This window comes from Planococcus citri, chromosome 4 (genome assembly GCF_950023065.1).
Source record: "Planococcus citri chromosome 4, ihPlaCitr1.1, whole genome shotgun sequence".
NCBI classification, from domain to species: domain Eukaryota; kingdom Metazoa; phylum Arthropoda; class Insecta; order Hemiptera; family Pseudococcidae; genus Planococcus; species Planococcus citri.
The window spans coordinates 51,505,079-51,529,923 of record NC_088680.1 but is presented as its reverse complement, the minus strand read 5'-3'; the positions used below and the strand labels follow the sequence as shown (position 1 = coordinate 51,529,923).

Here is a 24,845-nt window from a genome sequence, read left to right as displayed (position 1 = left end):
TCACTTTCGAAAAACCCGGTTGAAAACATTTGGTACGTAAAATCCTATACTGTCTCCCGACTATGAAATAGAAATTTGATATTTGGTTTACATTCCGTTTTCAAACTCTCGAGTCGATTGATGAAAGTGTCGAGCATGTTCAGAATTCTTTAGAAAAATCTTTATGTATAAACGATTGTCCAATTATTGAAAAATTCGGTCAATCTTGTAACGTCTGGGAGAAGAACAAAATGGCTTTCAAAAATTGTCAAGTAATAAGTCAGACTAAATTCGATTGTGAAGTTTGGGGGAAAAAAATTGAATTCTAGTCATTACTCAAATCGTAAATTGAGCATTTCTTTTCAAAAGTTTGTGTGGATTTCTGAAGCCAAGCGAGGTCAAGTGTACAAAAATGTACAACAAAAATCAAAATCTGAAACTTTTTTTGATTTTCTTTAAAATTCAAAAAATTTTTTCCATTATTGACGAATTTCAAAATTGGTGTTATTATGCTTCCTTTAAAGGCTGTTTTCATATCTGTAAAAAAAATTACGAGTAGGCAAATCATTGAAATCATTGGACTGAAATTAACATGGAAGGATTTCCTAATGTATTGAAATTATTGCCTCATTAAAATGAGAAACGTATAAGTAGATGGAATGATGGTAATTTCGAAGTAAAGATACTCGCCACAGTCTTCACGAGTATTGTTTAATTTTCAAATAAACTGCGGAAAAAAACAAAAAGGTTTCGTGAACTGAGAAGATGACTCGAAAATAATGGGAATTTCTCCAGGACACCATATTTACTCTTTGCTTTTTTAAAAATTGTCCTCAGTATCACGTACATGCGTTAGGTTACCATCGAGCTATAGATATGTGTACAAATTTAAAATCTTCCTCGTTGTGTACTTTGACGAGAAAAAAAAATCGATCAAGATTTTCCACCATAGTTTCTATGTGAAATTTAATCTTTCTTTTCAAATAAAAAACTTCTCATAAGCTTTTGATGGCGTGAAAAACCACGTACCTACGTGAGAACGATACACGAGTTTATATTTCACAAGGCCGATCCGAACCGAACGAAAGACGTTACCTCAGCTTCACTTCAATCGTACGCAGCTCAGGGGTTTTTCACCACGAGTGATTTTCCGGCTAAGCGATGTTGTCGTAAAGTGCGTTCAACGTATGTCTATGTGTATTTTATACATCCATATCGTATCGTGTGTGATGCTATGGTGTGGTCTGAGATATAGATACTTTTTGTAGGTTATTTTTTGACACGAGCATCAATGAAATTGATGCTGAAATGTCATAGTTGGCAGTTTAAAATGTTCAACGTGTAATGTTTCGATGGCTCTTTTAAAAGCTAACAGTTCCAAATGGGTAAATAAGAACCATATGCCCAGTAAAATTTTTAAATTATCCGAAGTCAAAAATTATCAAGTCTGCTTTCATTTATTCAAACACATACACAAAATGTATTATGAGAATTGGTGCAAAATCAAACTCGATATCGCAAAGGGTCTCCAGTAAATTTTACTCTAAGCTATACGGATTTCACAGACTTTTTCGAAAACGGTTTGAAATGTAAATTGAAATCGTAGGTAAATGGTACAGTCGAGTGTGGGCGCACAAGAAGAATCGGCGCGAACAAAGCCATAGGTTAAACGTTGATTAAATACTTTCACCTTTTGGTTTTTACCAGTCGAGAAAAAGTATAGGTAGAATAAGTATTGTGTGTATTCTAATGTTAATGTTTAAAAGAATACAGAAAAAGGGCTCGAACGTTGTGGAAAAAAATCTCCTCTCAAAAGGATCGGGATTTCGAGGGCTTTTGCACACTCGTCGTCGTCGTAGTAGATGCGAAGTTGGCTGCCTTTATAAAGTGTTTCATTTCACTTTACATGTTATTTGCTTGTCTCGGACGTAATCAGCGGTCGCTTAGTGTATCTAGTTTTGAATATATTTTCAAAGTATATCGACCTTTGTACGAGATATTAGGTAACAAAGATCGCTCTGTAAAGGTGTTCGATTACTTGACAAATTTACATTTGTAGAAACGTGTATCGAGCTTAAAGAGATATGAAAGAATTGTGGCAGATTATAAAATTAAATTACGATTGATAGGTAGCGACGATAGGGCGCCAAGAATCAGCACAGCCAAATCGGGTTTCAATCTAAAATATATAGCTTTTTCGAGTCATCAAGTTAACAAAACAAACTACCATCGGTGATTGATGACAAAAACGGTGTTGATGTTTTGGAAAAGAACGCAATCTTGGAAAACAGCTTGCTTTCTATTTATCTTGAATGGATGAGGAAACTCGTTTCAAGTACCAAGAGGTGATTTGTTAAAATAAGCACATATCTGCCGAGATATCTCATTATCTTTTAACTGTGGCGGGGGTTGAGAGGTCTGTTGGGGTTCGACGCTTTTTGCAAAATACGTTTTGTCTTTTAAAAGAAATGGTGTTACCTTACCGACAGTATAGCTTTCCTTGACAACAATATCTTATTGAAAGAAGGCGTATAGTTGATGTATTTTTCTTCGCTGTACACGTTTTCTTTTTATATTATCTTCGTAGTATTTTTCCTGTTTTCCATTTCTACTCTTTCTCTCTCTGTCTATGTACTTTTTCTCTCGTACTCTCGCGTACGCTATGCTATATATGTACCTAGTTTTCCCTACACATATTTTGACTGCGATTGCGGTGTGTATAAGGAGTCATTTCGTTATCTCGCCGTTTACTTACACTTTTTTCTCCCTCGTATGGGTTAAATTGTTGCCATCGTTTTGCTAGATTTTTCGTACGTAGGTACGTACTAACGCCAGATTTTAAATTAGCTGCCTTCATCGTCGCTAGAATTTGAGTCTTCGTTAAGTTAGCTCTTTGTAAGTATGTATTTTATACCTACATATATCTAGTGGAGAAATTTTAAGAATATTTTTCTCACTTAATCTTTGAACTTTTGACGAGTGTTTGAAAAATTTAATAAATTTAAAATAGCTGCTAATATATTTATGATAATTTTTTTTTCAACTTTAGAAACTCTTTGATAACATACTAAATGAAGTTGCGAAATTCGGACAAAATATAAAAATTCCTTAAATAACAGAAAAACTACCAGAGACATGATTTTCGAATTTTTTTTCTTTTCGAAGAATTGCCAAAAAAAAGTATCACAATGGCAACATGCAATCTTTTGCTCTTTTCACAAAAATTGCAAAAACGTGTCGTTATTCGCCAATTATTGCCAAAAATTTCTGTTTTCTGCTGAAATTGTCGACAATTTTTGTGTTTTCAAAAATTGACAACAAATTTTGCGTTTTAGTAAAAAGACTAAAAATTGTCGTTTTTCTGCAAAAAATTCCAAAAAGTAACTTTTTTCCAAAAATTTGCCTTTTTTACAAAAATTGCAAAAAAGTGAAGTTTTTTGCCAATGATTACCAAGAATTTTTGCTTTTTGCTATAACATCGAAGTTTTGAATTTTTGACAAATATTCTCACTTTTTATTAAAATTACTAAAGTCTAATTTTTTCCAAAAATCACTCAGAAGTCTCTCCTGTTTGCCCAAAATTTCCAAAAACGATCAGTTTCTTGGATTTTTGCTGCAATTGTCAGTGTTGTTTTTCATAAAAAAACTGACAAAAAATTCTGCATTTTAGCAAAATGGCCAAGAATTATGGTTTTTTGTATAAAAAAAAACTTCCAAAAAACAACATTTTTCCAAAAATTATCCAAAAACTGGTAGTCGGGGAGCCCGCTTAAGGATCTATTGCACCCCTCCGTTGATCCTCCAGGACAACTTTTTTCTTAAAGGAGGAGTTCTAAGGAACATTTCTAGACCTTGTACTCAAAAAAAAAGTGGCCCTACTTACAAAATGGCGGCCATTTTGATTGACAGGTCAGCCGAAATCGCAGATTTTGCGTTCCAACATAGGACTTGTACAACATTTTTCAGGATCGAAAGATCAAGCAAAAATTTATCACCTGTCAAAATTTCAAGTGCTAAAGTGCGTTTTTCGATTTTTGTTGAATTTTTGAAAATCAAATGTAGGCCAAAAATGAGGGGAAAAATCAAAATTTTACCAAATTGACCAATAAAGCTGAAATTTGGGATACACTCTATTTTTGACATGCCAAATCGATTGGAAACTGTTTCAAACCGTTTTGAGCAGTTCTGGAGCCTCCAGCAGATTTTTGAAACTTGAAATTCCCACAAAATTTCACCAAAATGGGGTTGGAAAGCTGAAATTTATTCTGCAAACTAATTTCAATGCGCTACTATGTACTGCAGGCGAATTTTATGTCGTTTTGGAGCCTCCGGCGACTTTTTGAAAATTCCTGGGGCCTCCATCAGATTTTTGAAACTTTAAATTTTCACAAAATTTCATCAAATGGAGATGGAAAGCTGACTCCACACTCAAATTTCAACACCCTCAGAAGACGATTTCAGGTGGGTCCAAATCATTTTGAAGGTGACCGGAAAATTCCTCCTGCGAAATTCATCTCGCGAAATTCATCCCGCGAAATTCATCCTGTGAAAATTAATATTGCCGAAAATTCATACTGGGGAAAATTCATCCCGCGAAATTCATCCTGTGAAAATTAATATTGCCGAAAATTCATACTGGGGAAAATTCATCCTGCGAAATTCATCCTGTGAAAATTAATATTGCCAAAAATTCATACTGGGGAAAATTAATATCGCGAAATTAATACCTACGTACCCAGGTATCAAGACTTATTCGTACAGGGTGGACAGAAATATCGGGTACCCCTAAGAAAGTTTTTCATTAAAAATATAGGTTGGCAACGTGAAATAGATGCATATGATTGGTGAAATGTTATCTCTCCAGTCTAACAACCAATCATATGCTACCATTATTATCATTCACTGTGACCAACCGAAGTATTTAGCAGAAAACTTTTTTAGGGGTACCCGATATTTCTGTCCACCCTGTAGCTTTTATATTCTACTCGTAAATGAAGTGAATATCTACGCTAACATGTAGTTTTGTAGCTGATAGGTATAGGATCTCATTCCAATTCATTCATGATTTTTGTGCAGTGTGTTCTTATCAGAGAGCAATGCACCGAGGAGTTTTGTACAATATGAATTTCGCAATATTAATTTTCCCCAATACGAATTTTCCGCATTATTAATTTTCAAAAACTACATGTTAGCGTAGATATTCACTTCATTTACGAGTAGAATATAAAAGCTAGAAATAAGTCTTGATACCTGGGTACGTAGGTATTAATTTCGCGATATTAATTTTCGGCAATATTAATTTTCACAGGATGAATTTCGCGATATTAATTTTCCCCAGTATGAATTTTCGGCAATATTAATTTTCACAGGATGAATTTCGCGGGATGAATTTTCCCCAGTATGAATTTTCAGCAATATTAATTTTCACAGGATGAATTTCGCAATATTAATTTTCCCCAGTATGAATTTTCGGCAATATTAATTTTCACAGGATGAATTTCGCGGGATGAATTTCGCGAGATGAATTTCGCAGGATGAATTTTCGTAGAACCCATTTTGAAGCCTCCAGTGACTTTTTGAAAATTACTGGAGCCTCCAGTAGATTTTTGAAACTTGAAATTCCCGCAACATTTTACCAACTGGAGTTGGCAAGCTGAAATTTACTTCGCAAACTAATTTCAATACGATATGAAGTCGACTACGTGGTGGTTTCAAATGGTTTTAAATGATTTTGAAGCTTCTAGCTACTTTTTGGAAATTTCAATTTTCCAAAAAACACCATACGATCTCTCAAAAAGTCGCTGGAGGCTCCAAAACGACTTGAATACCACCAGCAGACGACCTCGAAGCCTATTTAAATAAGTTTGCAGAATAAATTTTGACTTTCCATTTCCGTTTGATGAAATTTTTAAGAAATTTCAAATTTCAAAAATCTACTACAGGCTCCAGTAATTTTCAAAAAATCGCTGGATGTTCCAAAACGACTTGAAATTCCCCTGTAGTTGTCTTCGTAGCGTACTGAAATCAGTTTGCAGAGTAAAGTTCGGCTATCCAACTCCATTTGATGAAATTTTGTGGGAATTTCGAGTTTTAAAAATCTGCTGGAGGCTCCAGAACTACTCAAAACGGTTTGAAACAGTTTCCAATTGATTTAACATGTCGAAAATAGGGTGTATTCCAAATTTCAGCTTTCTAGGTCAATTTGGTAAAATTGTGATTTTTTTTCAAATTTTTGGCCAAAATTTGATTTTTGAAAATTCACTAAAAATCGAAAAAGGCACTTTAGCGCTTGAAATGTTGACAGGTGATAAATTTTTGCCTGCTCTTTCGATATACTTTTGTACGGTTTAAAAAATTTTGCCCAAGTCGTATGTTGGAACGAAAAATCTGCGATTCCGGCTGACCTGTCAATCAAAATGGCCGCCATTTTGTAAGTAGGGCCACTTTTTTTTTGAGGACAAGGGCTAGAAATCTTCCTTAGGACTCCCTCTTCAAGAAAAAAGTTGTCCCGGTGAATCGACGGGGGGGGGGGGTGCAATTGATCCTTGAGCGGGCTCTCCGACTATTGCTTTTTTTTGCAAAGATTGCAACAAATTCTTACTTTTTATCAAAATTGCTTAGCCCTACCTAAGTCTAATTTTTTTCAAAAATCACTCAGAAGTCTCTCTTTCTTGCCCAAAATTTACAATAACGATTAGTTTTTTGGGTTTTTGCTAAAATTGTCAAAGTGTTGTTTCTCATGAAAAATTGACAAAAAATTTTGCTTTTCAGCAAAACGGCTAAAAATTGTGGTTTCTTGCAAAAAAATTGCGAAAAGTAACTTTTTTCCAAAAATTATTCAAAACTGATCTCATGCATGTGTATGAAAAGCCAAGACTACATAATAATACACCACACACACACACATCCAAATCTATATTCCTTACCAAAAAAAAAAAGAAAAAAAGAAAAAAAACGATTAACCGTACAAAAGAAGATGAAGCATGAATTTTTCTAATTTATAAGGTGTCGAGTATCGAGCAAAAAAAAAGAAGAAAAAAGATAGTCTCGAATGAAAAACGATTTCACCTAAAACATTAAAGAAAACCACCTCGCTGGCGCGAAACCTGCAAAAAATAGAGAAGCGTTTACCGGGGCCATGCCGATGCCGCTGCCGTACCTACAAATAAAAGCCCATATTTGCAAAAGGGAAACAAGAAATGACGATTTGCTCGCTAGTTTGTAGCCTCTGCTCGCTCGCGTACACGCCGAGTACCAAATGAATGGAAATGTTGGCCAGATGTCATAAATCACGACCCTCCCTTTCATTACCCTGCAGACGTTTCTTATCAGACGGACCGTTTTCCGGACGCGAGAGAAGGGCCAAAAAAACACCGACCTCTTTTTTTTCTCTCGGTCGCGCGAAAAGCCGGCTTTTCTTTAGAACACGGGCTATTAAATGCTACTCTTTTTCACTTTTTCTTCCTGTCATTTGTTATTGGAAAAGTAGATAAATATTTTTCTTTGTCGCCTTCGTTATTTTTTTCCACACGTTCTCAAATTCAGCATTTTTAACGGCCAGCCACATTGAGGGCAAAAACACCTGAGGAGGGGTAAAGGCCGGTATAATTGAAAACGGAAATTGAAATGGCTACTACGGTTGTATATCACATATATTTTTTACACGTCATCCGAGTTGTTATGCTATGTTGGTAATTTCTTACACTAGGTATATACGAAGGATTCAACGCGTTTGTTTTGTAGGTAGAGGTAACTCTCCATTTTTTTTCCATTTTGATAATGAGGATATGGTTTTGAATTGGGGTCAATTTCAGAGAAAAAAAGGTTACCTATTATGTCTTACGATTAGAAATAATCGCGAATGCCACCTTCCCCTGAAATAGCAGAGTAGTGCCTACCTATGAAGGAAAAAAATGCACGAGTGGAAACATGGATCAAACTTTTGTGAAAAAAATTGGTTAGAATAACAAGGAAAAATGAAACACTGCAAAAATCAAGAAAAATTCCTCAAATGATAGATAGACAGTTTGATGAAATTTTTTAAAAATGATCAAATACTATCAACATCAAATAAAACTTTAGAGCAGTGTAATAAAAATGTAAAATTGGCATTGAAATCACTGACGATTACCAATTGATGAATTAGTTTCAGTAAAGTCCAACCAAAGTACGTAGATAAGAATCAAAGAAATGCACACTTAAATATCATGAAAATTGAAAATAATTGAAAACATTCAAAGCTATTGAAACATGCAATAATTTGAAAAATATAAAATAAATAAATAACACAATCATTTGAATATTGATTCTCTACATAACTAGGTAACGTTGTTCTTCGAAAACACTTGAAATAAATGCGAACAAGTAGGTACATATTTGAAAAACAACTTTATGAGTGATGATTTTCTGGTTTGCTAACGTTGTTTTTCAAAAACTATAACTGAATAGGTAAACATGTGTACCTACCTGTTATTTTGAGAAACCATTTTTTATGAATCATGATTCTCATGTTAGTCAACATTGTTTTTCAAAAACTCCCTAAATTCTTCTTGGTGCCGTTTCACCCCTCCGCAGGGGTATCGTGATTATGATGCAACGGCAGCAGTTTCCATGACACAATGCACCAGTTCCCTCCAGCTGTCTCTATTTAGGGCACTCCTGATGTAAGCTGGGAAGCTGCATCCAATGGCTTTCCGAATTGTACTGTCCAAGTTTCTGAAACGTATAGAGAAACACTAAGAAAACCAGAGCGTTTACCAGCCTTGTCTTCAGAGTTCTGCTCACTGCTGTGTCTGACATATCTTCTGCGTCTTATCTCAGCTTCACTACCTCCTTTGTTATCCACAGTGGATCCCAGGTATACAAACCGACTCACAACTTCAATGCCCTCAATCTCCTGTATTTCAGGCAAGTTGTTCTCAGGCTGGTTCACAATCATGATATTATTTGTCTTTGCTTTATTCATCAGCAAGCCATATTTTGCGCTGATCTCTTCCAGACATTTCAGAAAACTGATCATATCGCACCTCGGGAGTAATAAGGTCACATCTCAAAAAAAAAATTGATGATGTTTTTGCATTTTTGGGGTTTGTATGACCCCCCTCAACCAAATATTACACTTTGAGTTGGGTACATCATCTAGATCTTGTAAAAAACGCAAATGGCCTAACTCAAAATCTCAACAACATTGCAAGTTGTTTGGAGTTATAAGGGCACATCTCAAAAAACTCCACCTTTTTTGAGCAAATTTCGTACATACAAAGTGTTAACAAATAGTTTTGATTGTTTTGAATGTTTGTCAGTTAGAAATAGTCACAAGGAGTGCATTTTTTATTGGTTTGTACCAAATAGAAAAATTTTTTTAAATTGATCACTTTTCAGAAAAATAAATTTGCACATATCATGAAATTTTAGTTTTTTGAGAAAAACTCAAAAACCAAGCACTTTAGAAAAAAACTAACGACATTATGTCGATTGGAAATTCAATTCTCTACAACTTTGTTCTCATGAAATTTTTTTTGGACGCTTCCTTACGCCTCCACATCAACTTTAATAAAAGGTTATAACTCAAAATGTTTTCCAAACATTGAAATATTTCCTCTTTAAGATTTTATTTTTCAAAGTGTTCTTATGCTGAATGAAGGTAGGATACCAGATCTTTGAAATGAGGTGCTATTCATTCCTCACAATTAATTATAAGTTGATAAAAATAATGAATCAAGTTTTTAAAAAAAAGAAAATCACTCTCCTGTAAAATTTCACTTTTTTGAGATGTGACCTTATAACTCCCGAGGTGCGATATATTCGTCATCGGTGCTTTCTGATACGATTAGCTGCACATTTCACGAATTATATATTCTCCATACAGATTAAACAGGAGTGGGGATAGAATGCAGCCCTGTCAAAATCCACTCTCTGGGTGGAATTTCTCCAACGTTGTCTCTCCATTGATTCGGACATTTGCCATGCTCCCCTCATATAACTGTTTTATCAGCCACACCAGATGTATTGGGGCATCCATCTCAAGTAGAATTCTCCACAGCTTTTGCCATTGTACACAGTCAAATGTTTTCTTGTAATCAACAAAATACAGCACAGTACTCACATTGTATTTGCGTGCTTTCTCAATCAGTAGCCTGAGGTTGAGGATCAGCTCCCTAGTTCCTCTTCCTCTCACAAATCCCCTGCTTGTTCTGGAGGGATTTGACTGTGCATGAGTGAGTATAACCTGTCGTACATAATCTTCAATAGTACTTTGCTGGCGTGACTTATTAAAGAGATTATTCTGTAGTTCTTGCAATTCTCAGGAGATCCTTTTTTGTACAGAGTGATATATGTCGACTGTACCTAGTCCTCCAGCCATTCACCGCTCAGCCATATTGAGCTAAATAAACACATATTTTTGATGATTATTTCCCACCAAGCCAGTATTGTTTTTCAAAAAATGGTCCAACCTAACTTGTATATTTGAAAAACTACCTTATAAGGTATTCAAATGAGCATTTATCTACAATTTTGAGAAAACACTCTACAACTGATCATTCTTCAGCTACCTAAAGTTGTTTTTTAAAAACACCTGAAATAAATTTGAACAAGTAGGTAAGTACACGTTTGAAAAACAACTTTACAAGTGATGATTCTCCAGTTTGCAATCATTGTTTTTCAAAAACTATAACCGAATAAACATAGGTACCTACCTATCATTTGAGAAACCACCTTATGTATCATAATTCCCATGTTAGCTAACATTGTTTTTCAAAAAGTTTCCGAAAAAACACACAGTTTTGAGGAACTCCCTCATGAATAGGTAATGATTATTCACTATCAAGCCAGTGTGGTTGTTCTAAAAATAAGTACTCCAACCAAACATGTGTACTTGAAAAACTATCTTATTATTTATGTAACTACTCGTAGTCATGATTTCTCAAAGAATATCCGAAATGAACCTGCATTTACTGAAGATCTATCCAATAAGTACCCCCTACCCCCCCCCCCGAATACCCCTAATAAACGATTATGATTCGAAAAACCACTTTATCGGTAGCAGTGCTGCATTGAGCTAAGATTGTTTTTCAAAACCTATCGCGGTTTGAAACTTTCAAACGTAAAAAACACTTTTGAAAATTATCGAAAAAACTCATTTTTTACGTAGAATCTCTCTATGTGTTTGGTTATTGTTTTGATTTCGATGTTTTCAGAGCAGAAAATTGCAAAAAAAAAACTTGACAAAATTTCTTATTCCATTTCCAGTGACCCGCCCCCTCCCAAAACGCAAAGAAAACGTATTAAAAAAATATTGGATTTTTTTGCCACTTTGATCTCTGAGCTTTCAATAATGATTGCATGTCAATTATTTTCGTGTTTTTTTTTGTTGAAAAATTTAAAAAACTAAAGGGACGTGTTTTTGCATTATAAACCCTCAAAAGAGGCTGTATTTGAAAAAATCGAGGTTGCAAATTCAATCCAGTTCAGTAGAAAAATAAAAAATAAATATTCAGACAATTCTTTCCTTCTGTTTTTAAAAATTTGATTCTCCAACTTTTTTTTTAAAGGGGAAAAAATTTCAAATTATGGAATTATGTTGATTAAAACTCTTCAACTATGGTCGACAGCTAAAATAATAAAGGATTTGAACTCTTCAGAATTTTTTTCAATTTTTAAAAGTCGAACAAAATTTTGGAAAACCATTTTTAAAACTTTATTAATACCTATATTTTTTTCAAGTTTTTAAAAAATTGGCATCATCTAGAAAATTTTGGAAAAACTCTCCGCTTCAAAAACATATCAAATGTCAAAAAAAAGAATACAAATGGACGAAAATATTAATCATCCTGATTGATATTGAAAATGAGACAATTTACGCCGACTGAATTTCATTTCGTAAAAATACCTACTAGTAAGTCGTTTGTCTACAGAACTTGATCTTTTTTTTATACATAGAAAAGGTAGGTACTTGATACGATTAGAAATCATCAGACTTCTTTTAACGTACTCGTATTTACGCTTCGATTGATCTTTTATGACCAACCGACATCATAAAGTAATCAGATTATGATACGGTGAAAAACTCTGGTTCGCAGCATTTTACTTTATACTTTCACCACTACCCTGCACTTCCTATATTTCTATACCTCCATTAAAAAAAAGAAAAAGAAAATCGACGACATGACTGACGTAGTTATGCTACCAACAATCAACGTACCACGTAGATTAGTTATTCGTTAGATAATCGCAAGAGGGTAAGTACGATTGTCCATTTATTTGCGGATTAGAAGTGGGTTCGTTTTGAATATGAATGATGTGGGCATCTGATTAAGAATTTGGCCATGGTTACTTATATGTAGTTTAGGGTAGGATTTATTCGACATATGCTGTGTGATTGGCATGAAGAATCTACTTAATGTTATCAGTCAACGAAAGTGGATTGCGGACGGATTTTGTCGAATAATTTGCGTATAAGGGAGGGTTCTCCGAAGCTGACGTCATCGTGATTTGAAAAAAATGTGTTCGGATGCAGAAGGTGGGTATTTCTTTGATCCCCTTTCGTAATGGTTGATTTTAAAAAAAGTGTAGATTTTATCGCTTGTATTGGAGTTGAAGCTGTTGGTACTCGTACTTTTAATTCCAAACTTTTTCCATTTTTTTTTCGAGATATTTATCTACCTTTTGTTACGTAATTGAAAAAATTACTTCCGAATCTCAATTTTCGAAATTGTGATTCTGAACATTGGATTTCCAGCTTCAGATTTTTTTTTGAACGAATCCCTCGATTTTAACCAAGTACGTACGTTCGAAAAAACTCCATTTAAAAAAATCCCAAACAACTCTATTCGAAATTTTTCGCACGATTTCGGTCGAAATTGGGTCACTTTTCGCCCTAAAAATCAAATTAATCGAAGGTAAACTCATAATTTCAGTTACAACTTTAATTAAATAAAAAAAATTAAGCGAGCTTTTTTTCTAAAAAAAAAAACAACACCGGCTACAAAATTCGTACCCTCGTAATTGCAAGCAGACACGAATCGTATTCAGTGGTGAAAAAAAGAGAACGGAACTTCGCCAAAAAAAAAATGACGCTGTTATTATAAAGTAGCCTTAAGGTAATTCCTCGTTGACAATTTTATGGATTTTAAAGTTGTAAAAAAAATTAATGTTAATTTACTCTTATGTAAAATTTTTAACGAACGTCGATAAGCTATAGAATAAGCTCTCGAAGCACGTTAAAAGCAAACATAAAAAAAATAAGATAAATATTATAAAGCTTCGTTGTAAAAATTATATAAACTCAAATGGTCGCTGAGGAAATATTGAATAAGCTATTCGAAAAAGTAGCGAAAAAAAAACTTTTGCTCTCGACTTGAAACAGAATATCGTCCACGACTTCCTCCATTGTATAAATCTCAACTTTCTCGACTCAATTTCACGAATAATCGATGATTTGTAATTAATAAAACGATAATAATACGAATTTCAGGAAGAAGGCAAGAAAACACGAACTAATCTTGGGAAGGAATTTTCGCAATTTTGTAAATTAAATTCTAAAAATTCGTTATCTTTTAATCTCATAGCCGGTTGAATAAAATTATAATTTTAATTTATTTTAATATTCGACTGTTCTAAAGATACAATTTTTTTTTATGGTATTATTACGATTTTGAAGTTGAGGGTCGTTTTCATTACTAATGAAAGAAAAACGTGAATTTTTTTTATCATCGCCAAAGTAATAATATTACTATTCAAATTGCGAACGTTCAAAGTAGAAAGCAATTATATTTATTGCCTACAATTCGGACCATTATAAATTTAATCAACATTCTTACCGGTAAACCTTCGTAATAAATGTTTGCGAATCATTTTCAACAATTTTAGGCGTCGGTGTCACATTTCACAGCAGATTCGAGCCGAACAATGTTCACATGTTGCATCTGTAAAAAGAAGAAAAAAATAAAATTATCGTCGATATTTTAAGCTAACGTTTGAAAGGGAAACATTGAAAATAATACTTGAAATTATGAACTATTCCAATACTTGAAACACTCGAAGATATTTTATAATACCTTCGGCTCAATTTATTCGAATAAAATTCTAACATAACTTCAAACATTATAAACAAAAAAATATCAACCAATCCCTAAATAAATACAACCGAATAAAACCAGCAATAAAAATATCATACATTCGCAGACCAACTTCTCTGGCATGATAAAATATTGCCTTAAAAATCAAAGATGCAAATCAAAATGGTAGTTTGACACATTTAAGTATATTGCTAACTTGAAACGACAACCTTTTACGAAGTGGCAGATATATAAGTTGAACATCGTTTGACATTTTTATAAAATTGTTGACCTGAATTTTTATTCTTTTCGTAATCTCGCGCTCTGGCTAAATTAAATTCCTTTATGCAACATTTTTTTTCGTCGTACTTGTAGGTATAGGTATATACTATTGAAACACACAGCCTGAGAATTAAACCAAGTTTGTTGATTTATTTACAAATTCATGATTTGTTAATACACATCACAAAGGCAAACTCGTCGAGTTTCACAAAAGCACCAACGACAAAATACAAAATGAAATATTAAAAAATTCCATGTTTTTGTTTACGTAAAGCGCACGAGCACCCTCGGCTTTTATTACTTATTGTATTGTAAGAAACAATCGAGTAATGTTCGTAATATACCTACATTAAACGCTGACTCAGCGAAAGAAAGCCCGCCTAGCGTAAGAAAGCTTATAATTAGACGATTTGAAAAACTACAAGAAAAACTTGCTCGAAATCGTTCATAAATGGTAATAACTTTCAGTCACGTTTTAGTATTCAAAAGTACTCGTATTTCATCTCGAAACGTATTTCAGTGGTTAGCAGAATGAAAATATTCCTTTAAACACGTTTTGTTCGAAAATAAAAGGAAGAGGTTTGAAAATTTAGTTAACGTTTGTACGCGTTTTAAATTTACTTCATTTATTTTACCTTCGCATCATCTTTTCCCCTTTCTTATTTTTTTCCTCTCTTTTAATTTTCGCCAATTTTCGTACCTATATATTTACTGCATCGTGGATAAGCTCTTGAGAAAATATACAGAGAGATAATTTCCAAGAATAATAACGCGTTTTCTTTCTTAAATCATCGTTTTTTTGAGAGGAGGAAGGGAACGATTTCAACCAGATGCTTGATTACAAAGCTGCAGATATTCGGGGGAAAAAGGTGAGAATTTGATATTTTGGAGATGAAACCAAACGAGGCTTTTAGAATATGGAGGGGAAAGACTAGAAAATGAGCTAAAACCAGCACAAATTTGACGTAGGCAGAGAACCTCAAAAGCCAAAAATAGACTTCTATAAGGAGGAGGAGGAGGTGGAGGAGGAGGAGAAGGAGGAGGAGGAGCATTTTGTAGTACCTATATTTCTGCACCAAAACTGAAGCAGAATAACAACAACTCCTTTGATAGCATCGATTTTGGCCCAAAAACATAAAAAAGGGCCTCAGAAGGAAAAAAAACACTGGTTTTAAACAGTGTCAATCACAAACACTGGTTTTGAACAGTGTCTGTCACAAACACTGGTTTTGAACAGTGTCAATCACAAACACTGGTTTTGAACAGTGTCTGTCACAAACACTGGTTTTAAACAGTGTATGTCGCAAAAACTGGTTTCAAACAGTGTCTGTCGCAAACACTGGTTTTAAACAGTGTCTGTTGCAAACACTGGTTTTAAACAGTGTCTGTCACAAACACTGGATTTAAACAGTGCCTGTTTCAAACACTGATTTAAAACAGTGTCTGTTTCAAACACGGGTCTTAAACAGTGTCTGTCACAAACACAGGTTTTGAACAGTATCTGTATTAAACACTGGTTTTGAACAGTATTTGTCACAAACACAGGTTACAAACACTCGTACTAAACCGTGCCTTTTACAAACACTGGATTTAAACAGTGTTTGTCACAAACACTGGTTTTTAAACTGTATCTGTTTCAAACATGGGTTTTAAACAGTGTCTGTCACAAACACAGGTTTTGAACAGTATCTGTATTAAACACTGGTTTTGAACAGTATTTGTCACAAACACAGGTTACAAACACTCGTTCTAAACTGTGCCTTTTACAAACACTGGATTTAAACAGTGTCGGTCACAAACACTGGTTTTTAAACTGTGTCTGTTTCAAACACTGGTTTTGAACAGTGTCTGTCACAAACACTGGTTTTAAACAGTGTCTGTCGCAAACACTGGTTTCAAACAGTGTCTATCACAAACACTGGTTTTAAACTGTGTCTGTCACAAACACTGGTTTTAAACTGTGTCTGTCACAAACACTGGTTTTAAACTGTGTCTGTCACAAACACTGGTTTTAAACAGTGTCTGTCACAAACACTGGTTTTAAACGGTGTCTGTTTCAAACACTGGTTTTAAACTATGTCTGTTTCAAACACGGGTTTTAAACAGTGTCTGTCACAAACACTGGTTTTAAACAGTGTCTGTCACAAACGCTGGTCTTCAACAGTGTCTGTCTCAAACGCTGGTTTTAAACAGTGTCTGTCACAAACACTGGTTTTAAACAGTGTCTGTTTCAAACACTGGTTTTAAACAGTGTCTGTCACAAACACTGGTCTTTAACAGTGTCTGTTTCAAACACTGGTTTTAAACAGTGTCTGTTACAAACACTCGTTCTAAACCGTGTCTGTTTCAAACACTGGATTTAAACAGTGGCTGTTTCAAACACTGATTTAAAACAGTGTCTGTTTCAAACACGGGTTTTAAACAGTGTCTGTCACAAACACAGGTTTTGAACAGTATCTGTATTAAACACTGGTTTTGAACAGTATTTGTCACAAACACAGGTTACAAACACTCGTTCTAAGCCGTGCCTTTTACAAACACTGGATTTATACAGTGTTTGTCACAAACACTGGTTTTTAAACTGTATCTGTTTCAAACACGGGTTTTAAACAGTGTCTGTCACAAACACAGGTTTTGAACAGTATCTGTATTAAACACTGGTTTTGAACAGTATTTGTCACAACAACCCTGATGTGCGCGGGTGTCCGTAAAAATCGGACACAACAGTATACAAATCCAGTAAAACGGACATTTTGTGTCTGTTTTCAGAACAATACCCATTATGTTGTGAAAAACAGACACAATGCGGCTGCGGAACGTTCACAATGTGACTGCCTGCTGATAGAATGGTTGCCTATACGAGTACCATGCTACAATTGCTACATGGTATGAGCATAGTAATGTCAAATGTATAAGTTGCAGATTGTTTTCGTGTTACTATTAGTAAAGTGAAATAGCTGGGGGGGGGAGAAGATTCAAAGAGGGGAGTATAGGCCTACCAGCTAAACTTTGAATATTCAAAATTAGTCGGCAAAATAGTCAATTTACCAACAAAATCATCGATCTACCCTAAAATTTTTTAGGTAGGTATGTCTTGTAGGCCTCGAGCTTTAACCCTCGCGTTGCTTGAGCTAAATTTCTGTTTTCAATTTTTCAAATTGTGCTTGAAAGTTGAAAAGTATTTTACTTTATACTTTTTAAATTGTCACCGGTGAAACAATGGCTTTTTTTACATAAAAATAACAAATTTTCAAAAGCTTTTGCCCTCACTTTGCTCGGATCAATTTCATTTTCTTCTTCGCGCTTAAAATTTCAAGAAACCAAAATTTTAAAAATGTCAAGATCAGAAAAACTGAATTCTTACATTAAAAATTGATGTTGTTCCAGTTACAAATTGAAGAAACTTACGAGTATAATTGAATTTGATAAACGTGGAGATCAGAAAAATAGATTTTCTAAATTTAAATTGATGTTCACTTCCGTAATCACAAGAGAAATTACCAAAAATTTCGATTTTCTATTTGTCTAAAAACCTGGTCCCTTACACGCCACTGGTGTTCAGCACACTATAATTTTAATTTTTGTCAGATCACCCATAATTTTATTTTTTTTATTTTTCCAAAAATTAGTTCATCCTCATAAACTCATCACACACTGCTCAAACACACATCAATAAATTTGAAAAATTATTCGCTACACATTCATATTTTGGGGGGAATAAATAAGTCAAAATTGATGAAAAAAAATTATCTCCTTTAATGAGGCTCGATTGGCATATATGCACAATTTGATACATATTTCTAAACCTTCACCGGTGGTGTACTCCTGTAAATGAAGTTATGAAACATACCTTACGCGTGGGGTAGAGGAGACTAGCATCAACCAAACTAAATAAGTATACATCCAAGAGAAAGTAGAGATGCAGAGCAGAGAAAACCAGTTCTGTCACTATACATTTCTGTGCAACTACCCTAAACAGTCTATAGTACAGGCCAGGGGTTTTGGGATAGAATTCACCTTATTGTTATTGTAGTCCCACACAAAAGAATATTTTCTTTTGTTAGGCTACATAATGAGAACTACTGTGGTGAAATATTTTGCCTACACGTATATGCATTAGGAGAAACACAAAAAACGGACACAATGTGTCTGAAAAACCAGACACAAGCAGTCACAAATCCGCGGACACAGCAGACACATTGTCGACGTTTTCGCACATCGGGACAGGTTCTGTCACAAACACTGGTTTTAAAAAGTGTAAATAGTGTCTGTTTCAAACACAGGTTTTAAACAGTGTCTGATTCAAACACTGGTTTTGAACAGTGCCTTTCTCAAACACTGTTTTTAAACAGTGTCTGTTACAAACACTCATTCTAAACAGGATCTGTTTCAAAGACTGGATTTAAACAGTGTCTGTCACAAACACTGGTTTTTAAAAAGTGTAAACAGTGTCTGTTTCAAACACAGGTTTTTAACAGTGTCTTATTTAAACACTGGTTTTGAACAGTGTCTGTCACAAACACAGGTTTTGAACAGTATATGTATTAAATACTGGTTTTGAACAGTATTTGTCACAAACACAGGTTCTGTCACAAACACTGGTTTTAAACAGTGTAAACAGTGTCTGTTTCAAACACAGGTTTTAAACAGTATCTGTATTAAAGTAAATCATCTGAGGGCGGATTTGAGCCGTTCTGGAGCCTCTAACGACATTTTTTATATTAATGTACTGTACTCGAAAAAATGCTATAAAAACAGTTCAATTGTAATATTTTCGACGAATTTTAGCAATCATACTCATAAAAGGTAAAAATGATACACTTTCCTCACATTTTGACTTCATTGGGGGGGGGGGGGTGAAAAGAGATTTTCTCGCTGTCGAAAAAATAACAGAGTTCTCTAGTTTGCAGAATTTGTGATTGTTTGATTACCTCTACAGTCCACATGAATATACATATAGATGTTCAAAATATGTATTTAACAAATCAAACATCCTTTGTTCAATTTTTGTTCAATTTGACATAGAATTTCTCAATATCTTTCTGGAGTGATTCTAAGACTGGAAAAGAGTAAATTTTTCCTAAAAGAAACAGATTGGTTCAAAAATTGTCATTTGCTCGCAATCACTAGTAACAGGGGTGACCATAGCGTTTCAGCCAATTCTCACATTTTCATCTCAAGATTAACTCATTTAACAGATATTAATTTGTTAATGAACTTTTTCTTCAGTTTTCAAAAATTCGTCAAAAAATCGCAAAATTAATCTCGGCAGCTGAAAATTTGGTCCCGAGACATGGATAACATGGTCTCTTAAGGAGCCAAATTCCAGCTCGATCAGAGTTGACATTTTGTAAAGGTTTCATTGCGAGTGAATTTTCATGATCCCAAATCACACAAAAAGTCACAATCAAGATCATTTTCCATATACCACAAGAGTCAACTCGTTTCTATCATCCATCCAAAGCAATTCTAATACGGCAACATACAACCTACTACCATACCGGCGATTAAAGCAAAAAAGGAAAAAAAAGGGAGCACCTCATCGTCGAATCGCAACAACTAACACGTTAATCCATCACGGCAAATAGATTTCTAAATTACCAACACGCATCCTGACACCTGTCCGGTACATTCACGCAGAACGCCGTCACATATTTGCCAGTTTTGCGTCAAAAAAGCTTCCCATACAAAATATGTAGGTACGTACGTCCGTCTAATACCTCACCTTAATACTCGTACATATACATACTACATACATAGTATAAGTAAAACGCCACTAAATCAATTCACCGAAATGTGTTATCCATGGTGCTGGTGCTGGTGCTAGTGCGCCAGGAGGAGCAAAGCGTCGAATTCACGCCAAATTATCGCCACGAAATCGCAAACACGCAATATCTTTTTACCGTTTCGGCTTCGCTTCGTACAACGGCTTTTAACACATTAATGAGTTTAGTCCTTTTTCCTTGAAATTTCCGTAGGCTCGAGAGAAGACGAAGAAGACGACGACGACGGTGCCGCGTGTTCCGCGTTCCATGGCTGTGCCTTTAACCCAACAAGATTAAGGGTTGCCTGCCTTTGCATGTTTTAAATCAAATGCTGTCAGCTTTATTCATGCACAATTTAGTTCGAATTAGATGTTATCTGTGGTGCACCTTTTTACGTTAAATCAACCATGTATTAATACTGTTAGACAATTCCCTCCGCCATTCCACTGCACTTGCCACCGTCCAAGGTTTTTTTTTCTGCTCTCGTTCTCGTCTCGAGATTTTTTTTCATTCTAGTTGTTTTTCTTCGTGTAGTAGATTTTCCTCGCGTTCAGAGGTACCTGCTACTTTGTGCATATGGATCTTGTCTGTTTGATACCGACAGAAAAAAAACAAACAGACGGACACCATTTTCGCGATCGAGTTAATTTTAAAATGGCGGCCAGAGCGGAGTGGTGTGCCAGATCCTCGTATACGATTACCAAGTAATATTTTACAATTAATAATAGCCGTCGTATATATTCGGCCGATTCATACCGAGATATTCTTTAGGGATTAAAGTCTTTTACGAACAATCAATCCTATTAGAGACAATGAATTATGAAGAGTTTCGCTGACCCGAATGTACCTCAATAATCCATTATATATAAAACTCAAATAATGGAGTAGAATTGCTATCAGGCATTACCTGCGTATAATCCTAATACGTTTTCGCTGCTGATATATCAACTCCTCTCTCTCGCCATTTGCCTCATGTATAGTACGAGTACACCGTATACTTTTGCACAAACGATATGTATTTTCGTTTCAATTCTCGAGCCGGACTCGGACTCGAGTTCACTTGCTACGTTCTCATTATTGGTTTCGTATTTTTGCCCTCCTCCGCCCCACGGGATGTTCTCAGTTCTGTGAAACCGAAACCGATAAACGATTACATTTTCAATTAAACCCAACGGACTACGCGACGAAAAATAAAAAGTCATTTTCTAGCTCAGGTAGCTACCTCATATCCCTAAAGCTACACCTTGTGAAATTATACGAGTGCATACACTCATACAGCCATGGAAAAAGTTGTCGTTGGCGGTTTCCTAAATTCTATACTTAGTTATACCGCACAAATTTACTTACCGCATTTCTCCCCCTCCCCCCTCTTCCCTTTACACTCTTGTACAAATTGTTATATAAATTTTGCAAAAAAAATACGTACAATTTACATAGTTGTGCGCGCCAAAGATGTCTTTATTGTTAGCATTGAAAACGTGTTACGCATTTTAAAAAATAGTATCTACTCTTTTCACCCTGCCAGCGCGTTATCGTACCCTTCGATACCCTTCATCTGTAACACTTCTTTGCCAGCAGCAGGTAAGAGATAGGTAGAGATACGTATGTATTTGTAAGTTTTATTATTTTTTTGGTACGTATTTTAAATTCACCTGACACACGGAAACACGATAACGTGACGAGAATTAAGTCGAGCATTTTTAAAATGCTAAACACCTCTCTGTACTCTTTTCAACCCCTTTATACGGTTCATTAATACATAAAACTGTCATTAGGAAACGCTGTTGTTTATTTTTAGACGAATTTACGTTTGGAAAAGTGTGCGATGTGAGATGAACTACTATTACGATGAGGATGGTAAAACAGGGGTTTCGATTGGATATCTATTCTCAGAAAATCATTCTGAAAAAGGGAGTTGGGTCGATGATCATCGAGCGAAGAAGTGATGCCTTCTGATTATTCGGGTTACAGAAGGCTCGCACTATCTTGAAGTTCAAAGTTCATAGTGTAACGAATAAAAAACTTCCTGTTTACTTTTTCACTGAGAAAAATTACTTCTGTAAACCTGTATGACCATTTTCAATTTCGGCTCGATGTTTCGAATTTGGTTTTCGTCAAAATTGAAAATCTGGTTCCTGAGTTATCGGATCTTGTAAAGAAAAGAATGTCCAACAGATAAAAAGGCCTCGTAACTAAACTTCTGCAAAATCAAAAGAGTATTCATATTACACCATCAGGAAAAATTTCATTTATCGATTTTTTGCAAATTTTTGAAACGTCCGATTACCTACATCAAATGAAGGTACATAGAAAGCTCAAATTTAGTTTACATCCTACTTTCGTCTTCTCGAATCAATCGGCTATGGTTTTGAGCCGTCTTGGAGTCTACAGCGAATTTTTGAATTTTTAAGTTTTGGGGGAAATGCACTAAGAACAACCAAGATGAATTGAGCATCAATGAAATCGCATTTACCATCTTTATGATCCATTTGAATCCGTCGATTAAGGCACAAAATTTCATAATTCGCTTTTGCCTATTCAAATCCATACATCTAACCAGACACATTTGTTAAGGAATTGAAACAATTCAAACGTATTCCAAATAGTACTTAGTTCAGATCATTTTAATATGTAGCACTACCAACCGATTTATGAGGTCAAAATGAATTCTTGGTGGATTCTAGTGACCTCAGGTGAATCTGTCACCAGAAGTAACCAAGTGAGTTTTTGACTTTTATTGAGATGTTTTCATGATGAAAAACTCAAGCGGATGTCCACAGAGCCTTTGAAATTTTTTTTTGAATGCCTGGTGACCTCTTGGTGGATTCAGGTGACTTCTGGTGGCAGATTCCCCAGAAGTTACCAAGTGAGTTTTTGACTTATTTTTAGGTGTAATTATGATGAAAAAATCACGAGGATGTTCCCAAAGCCTCTGAAAATTTATTTGAGTACCTGGTGACTCCTTGGTAGATTCTGGTGACTCCTGGTGACAGATTCACCAGAAGTCACCAGGTGAGTTTTTGAATTTTTAAAAGGGTTTTTATGATGAAAAATTAACGAGGATGTCCTCAGAGCCTTTGAAATTTTTTTCGAATGCCTGATAACTCCTTGGTGGATTCTGGTGACTTTTGGTGAATCTGTCATCAGAAGTCACCAAGTGAGTTTTTGAATTTTTTTAGGTGAATTTATGATGGAAAGATCACGAGGAAGTCCCTAGAGCCTTTGAAAATTTTTTTGAATGCCTGGTGACTTCTTGGTAGGTTCTGGTGACTTCTGGTGGCAGACTCGCCAGAAGACACCAAGTGAGTTTTTGGCTTTTTTTTAGGTGTTTTCATGATGAAAAAATCAAGTGGATGTCCACAGAGCCTTTGAAATTTTTTGTGGATGCCTGGTTACTTCTTGGTGGATTTTGTTGACTTCTGCTGACAGATTTGCCAAAAGTTACCAAGTGAGTTTTTGACTTTTTCAAGGTGTTTTTATGATGGAAAGATCACGAAGAAGTCCCCAGAGCCTTTGAAAATTTTTTTGAATGCCTGGTGATTTCTTGGTAGGTTCTGGTGACTTCTGGTGGCAGACTCACCAGAAGTCACCAAGTGAGTTTTTGACTTTTTTTTAGGTGTTTTCATGATGAAAAAATCAAGTGGATGTCCACAGAGCCTTTGAAATTTTTTGTGGATGCCCGGTTACTTCTTGGTGGATTTTGTTGACTTCTGCTGACAGATTTGCCAGAAGTTACCAAGTGAGTTTTATGACTTTTTCAAGGTGTTTTTATGATGAAAAAATCACGAGGATGTCCCCAGAGGCTTTGAAAATGTATTTGGGTACCTGGTGACTCTTTGGGGGATTTTGGTGGCTTCTGGTGAAAGTGATTCCTTGGTGGAATCTGGTGACTTCTGGCGAATCAGTCACCAGAAGTCACCAAGTGAGTTTTTGTTTTTTTTTTAGGTGAATTTATGATGAAAAAATCACGATAATGTCCCCAGAGCCTTTGAAAATTTTTGAGAATGCCTGATGACTCCTTGGTAGATTCTGGTGACTTCTGGTGGCAGACTCACTAGAAGTCACCAAGTTCGAGTTTCAATTTTTTTAGGTAAATTTATAATGAAAAAATCATGGGGATGTCCCCCAGAGCCTTTGAAAATTTGTTTGAATGCCTTATAACTCCTTTGTGGATTATGGTGACTTGTCGCCAAGTGAGTTTTTGAATTTTTTGAAGTGAATTTATGATAAAAGAGTCACGAGGATGTCCTCAGAGCTTTTGAAATTTTTTTTGAATGCCTGGTGACTCCTTGGTGGATTTTGGTGATTTATTCACCAGAAGTCACCAAGGAGACCCTAGTCAGTCAGAAAAAGTTTCAAGTACCAGGAGTACGTTCTGGTGATTTCTCCCCACCAAAGATTTGCCATAAGAAAGACTAAAACCCACATTGTGACTCTGCGGTGAATCTGTCACCAGAGATCAACAAGAAGTCACCAGTCTGTAATAAAAATTTTATTCTGATGATATATTCACCAATATTTTGCCATAAGGAAGGCGAAAACTCCAGTGGCGACTCCTTGGTGGATCTGTCACCAAGAAGTCACTAGAAGCCACCAGAATTCACCAAGAGACTGTCAACAAATGTTTCAAGGGCCAGGAGATTACTCCACCAAAGACTAGCCAAAAGAGAGGCAAAAACTCACATGGTGACGTCGCGCCTTGATGAATTTACCACCAAGAAGTCGTCAGGCTGTAAAAAAAAAAATTCAAGCGCTGTGGGGA

At 35.2% G+C, this 24,845-nt stretch overlaps 1 protein-coding gene across 1 annotated transcript in view; it reads right to left on the bottom strand.

Annotated features, from left to right (window-relative positions):
* LOC135844420 (tetratricopeptide repeat protein 21B-like) overlaps window positions 1-24,845 on the bottom strand; it is a 217,528-nt gene that overhangs the window by 110,377 nt on the left and 82,306 nt on the right. Inside the window, exon 4 of the mRNA XM_065362622.1 lies at window positions 13,800-13,904. The gene's annotated coding sequence lies outside the window, so the exon portion shown is untranslated. The remainder of the gene's footprint in view (window positions 1-13,799; window positions 13,905-24,845) is intronic.